Genomic DNA, 4821 nt, shown 5'->3' on the forward strand with positions numbered 1-4821 from the left:
TGTATGAAAGGAGTTTTTCAAAGAAAGACCTCGGTGAAGCTGCTTACATATTGAGCATCAAGATCTATAGAGATAGATCAAGACGCTTGATAAGTTTTCAATGAGTACATACCTTGACAAGTTTTTGAAGTAGTTCAAAATGGAACAGTCAAAGAAAGAGTTCTTGCCTGTGTTACAAGGTGTGAAATTGAGTAAGACTCAAAACCCGACCACGGCAGAAGATAGAAAGAGAATGAAAGTCATTCCCTATGCCTTGGCCATAGGTTCTATAAAGTATGCCATGCTGTGTACCAAATCTATTGTATACCCTACATTGTTTTTGGCAAGGGAGTACAATAGTGATCTAGGAGTAGATCACTAGACAGCGGTCAAAATTATCCTTAGTGGAATAAGGATATGTTTCTCGATTATGGGGGTGACAAAAAGGTTCGTCATAAAGGGTTACGTCGATGCAAATTTTGACACTGATCCAGATGACTTTAAATCTCAATCTGGATACATATTGAAAGTGGGAGCAGTTAGCTAGAGTAGCTCCGTGCAGAGCATTGTTGACATAGAAATTTGCAAAATACTTACGGATCTGTATGTGGCAGACCCATTGACTAAAATTCTCTCACAAGCAAAACATGATCACATCTTAGTACTCTTTGGGTGTTAATCACATAGCGACGTGAACTAGATTATTGACTCTAGTAAACCCATTGAGTGTTGGACACATGTCGATGTAAACTTTGGGTGTTAATCACATGGTGATGTGAACTATTGATATTAAATCACATGGCGATGTGAACTAGATTATTGACTCTAGTGCAAGTGGGATACTGAAGGAAATATGCCCTATAGGCGATAATAAAGTTATTATTTATTTCCTTATATCATGATAAATGTTTATTATTCATGCCAGAATTGTATTAACTGGAAACATAATACATGTGTGAATACATAGACAAACAGTATGTCACTAGTATGCCTCTACTTGACTAGCTCGTTGAATCAAAGATGGTTAAGTTTCCTAGCCATAGACATGAGTTGTCATTTGATTAACGGGATCACATCATTAGAGAATGATGTGATTGACTTGACCCATTCCGTTAGCATAGCACTTGATCGTTTAGTTTGTTGCTATTGCTTTCTTCATGACTTATACATGTTCCCATGACTATGAGATTATGCAACTCCCGTTTACCGGAGGAACACTTTGTGTGCTACCAAACGTCACAACGTAACTGGGTGATTATAAAGGTGCTCCACAGGTGTCTCCAAAGGTACTTGTTGGGTTGGCGTATTTCGAGATTAGGATTTGTCACTCCGATTGTCGGAGAGGTATCTCTGGGCCCTCTCGGTAATGCACATCACTTAAGCCTTGCAAGCATTGCAACTAACGAGTTAGTTGCGAATGATGTATTATGGAACGAGTAAAGAGACTTGCCGGTAACGATATTGAACTAGGTATTGAGATACCGACGATCAAATCTCGGGCAAGTAACATACCGATGATAAAGGGAACAATGTATGTTGTTATGCGGTCTGACCGATAAAGATCTTCGTAGAATATGTGGGAGCCAATATGAGCATCCAGGTTCCGCTATTGGTTATTGGCCGGAGATATGTCTCGGTCATGCCTACATAGTTCTCGAACCCGTAGGGTCCGCACGCTTAAAGTTTCGGTGACGATTGTATTATGAGTTTATGTGATTTGATGTACCGAAGGTAGTTCGGAGTCCTGGATGAGATTAGGGACATGACGAGGAGTCTTGAAATGGCCGAGACGTAAAGATCGATATATTGGACGACTATATTCGGACATCGGAAAGGTTCCGAGTGATTCTGGTATTTTTGGGGGTACCAGGGAGTTACGGGAATACGAGGAAGACGTAATGGGCCTCATGGGCCAAGTGGTTGAAGAGAGGAGGCAGGGCGCGCGGCCCCCCAAGCCCAAACCGAATTGGGCTAGGGGGCCGGCCCCCCTTTCCTCCTTTTCCTCCTTCTCCTTCCTTCTCCTTCTCCTCCTTCCTTTCCTCCTCCTAGTAGGAGTAGGAAAGGGGAGTCCTACTCCTACTAGGAGGAGGACTCCTCCTCCTGGCGCGCCCATAAAGGGCCGGCCAGCCTCCCCGTTGCTCCTTTATATACAGGGGCAGGGGGCACCTCTAGACACACAAGTTGATCAGTTGATCTTTCCCAACCGTGTGTGGTGCCCCCTCCACCATATTCCACCTCAGTCATATCGTAGCGTTGTTTAGGCGAAGCCCTGCGTCGGTAGCAACATCATCACCGTCACCATGCCGTCGTGCTGACGGAACTCTCCTGTAAAGCTCTGCTGGATCTGAGTTTGCGGGACGTTATCAAGCTGAACGTGTGCTGAACTCGGAGGTGCCGTGCGTTCGGTACTTGGATCGGTCGGATCATGAAGACGTACGACTACATCAACCGCGTTGTGCTAATGCTTCCGCTTTCGGTCTACGAGGGTACGTGGACAACACTCTCCCATCTCATTGCTATGCATCACCATGATCTTGCGTGTGCGTAGGAAATTTTTGAAATTACTACGTTCCCCAAAAAACACCCCCAAATTCTCCTGGCCTCTCGCAGATGCATTTAATGACTTCATCTATGATTTTTCTCTGCGCGAAATCCCTAGGGTGGGTGCCCGCTTCACCTGGACGAACCATCAAACATCGCCTATCCGCCCTAGATGGGACTCTCTGTTCCCTCATGCATTGCTTCATGCCTTGTCCATTGTCGGGTCTGACCACGCTCCCCTAATACTAGATGATGGGCTTCATACAGTTTCTTCCCCCTGCTTACAATTTGATGCTTCTTGGCTGCTAGTAGAGGGCTTCTGTGACCTGATCTCGACCAAAATTACTTCCTTCTTGGCTGCTGACCGACGATCTTTCGGCCCTATGGATGATTGGCACCAATGTTCTTATGTCCTGCGCAAATTCTTGCGTGGCTGGGCCCGTAATCGTGCGAAAGACATGTGTAGAGACAAGGTGCACCTCACGGACAAAATAGGCTCCCTTGATTTGCGGGTTGATGGCCCTAGCTTTTCTGACCACGAATGGCAGGTGCGATACTCTCTTGAAGAGGCCTTGATGTAGTTGCATCGTCAGGTCGAGGTTGAATGGAGGCAAAGAGGCACAATTAACTGGATCCTGAAAGGCGACTCTCCCACGGCTTACTTCTTTGCCATTGCTAATGGTGGACGCAGACGCTGCTTGATCAATAGTCTGCTTATCGATAATGTCAGGGTCTCTGACCAGAATCAGATCATGACTCATGTTGTGGACTTCTTCTCCTCCCTCCTATCTGCTAAATCTGAGGTTGGGTTTTAGGCTTGCTCACTCCTTCTGGGTGGACCAGGAGAAGGTTTCCCCCGAGGATAATGAGGCTCTGCTAATTCCCTTGTAGGATGATGAGATCTTCAAAACCATCCATTTAGCAAACACTAATTCTCCCTCGGGCCCTGACGGCTTCTCCATCCCTTTCTTTAGAAAGTTTTGGCCACAGCTTCATGGTCTTGTTCTCGTGGTCATTCAAGGTTTCTACTTGGGGACTGTTGACATCTCAAGGCTAAACTATGTTGTTCTTACCCTCATTCCTAAAGTCAACGGGGCTGACAAGATCATGCAGTTTAGACCGATCGCCCTCATTAACAACTTTGCTAAATTCCCGGCAAAAGGCTTCGCCACTCATCTCTCTCCCATCGCACATCGGACCCTCAGTCCTTTTCAGTCGGCTTTTGTTTAGGGCAGGTTCATCCTAGATGGCATTCTGTGTCTCCATGAGATTGTGCATGATATCCGCGTACAGAGCACCAAGGCGGTTATTCTCAAGCTAGACTTTGAGAAGGCCTATGATTCAGTTAGCTATAATTTCTTGTGGCAGGTGTTGCTAGCCAAGGGCTTTGATGGGGCCATGGTTTACAGGCTCATGCAGTTGGTCATTGGCGGCCACACTGCGGTTTTGGTCAATGGGAAGATTAGTAACTTCTTCGCCAATGGTAGGGGCCTGAGGCAGGGCGACCCGGCCTCCCCTTTATTATTCAACTTTGTTGCTGATTCCATGTCTCACATCCTGTCGCGGGCGGCAGTAGATGGGCATATTACCCCCATTAGTTCTCACCATGTTCCTAATCGTATAACTCACCTACAGTACGCGGATGATACCATTATCATGGTTGAACTTAATGATGAGAGTGTTGCTCACCTAAAGTTCTTATTGCTATGCTTTGAAGCCTTATCTGGACTCAAGATCAATTTTGCCAAGGGTGAAGTTATTGTAACTGGGGTTTCGGATGCTGATGTCTACTACACAACCTTCTTCTTGTAGACGTTGTTGGGCCTCCAAGTGCAGAGGTTTGTAGGACAATAGCAAATTTCCCTCAAGTGGATGACCTAAGGTTTATCAATCTGTAGGAGGCGTAGGATGAAGATGGTCTCTCTCAAGCAACCCTGCAACCAAATAACAAAGAGTCTCTTGTGTCCCCAACACACCCAATACAATGGTAAATTGTATAGGTGCACTAGTTCGGCGAAGAGATGGTGATACAAGTGGTATATGGATAGTAGATAAAGGTTTTTGTAATCTGAAAGTATAAAAACAGCAAGGTAACTAATGATAAAAGTGAGCGTAAACGGTATTGCAATGTGTTGAAACAAGGCCTAGGGTTCATACTTTCGCTAGTGCAAGTTCCCTAAACAATAATAACATAATTGGATCACATAACTATCCCTCAACATGCAACAAAGAGTCACTCCAAAGTCACTAATAGCGGAGAACGAACGAAGAGATTATGGTAGGGTACGAAACCACCTCAAA

Source organism: Triticum aestivum, chromosome 6A, assembly GCF_018294505.1.
Source record: "Triticum aestivum cultivar Chinese Spring chromosome 6A, IWGSC CS RefSeq v2.1, whole genome shotgun sequence".
Classification (NCBI taxonomy): domain Eukaryota; kingdom Viridiplantae; phylum Streptophyta; class Magnoliopsida; order Poales; family Poaceae; genus Triticum; species Triticum aestivum.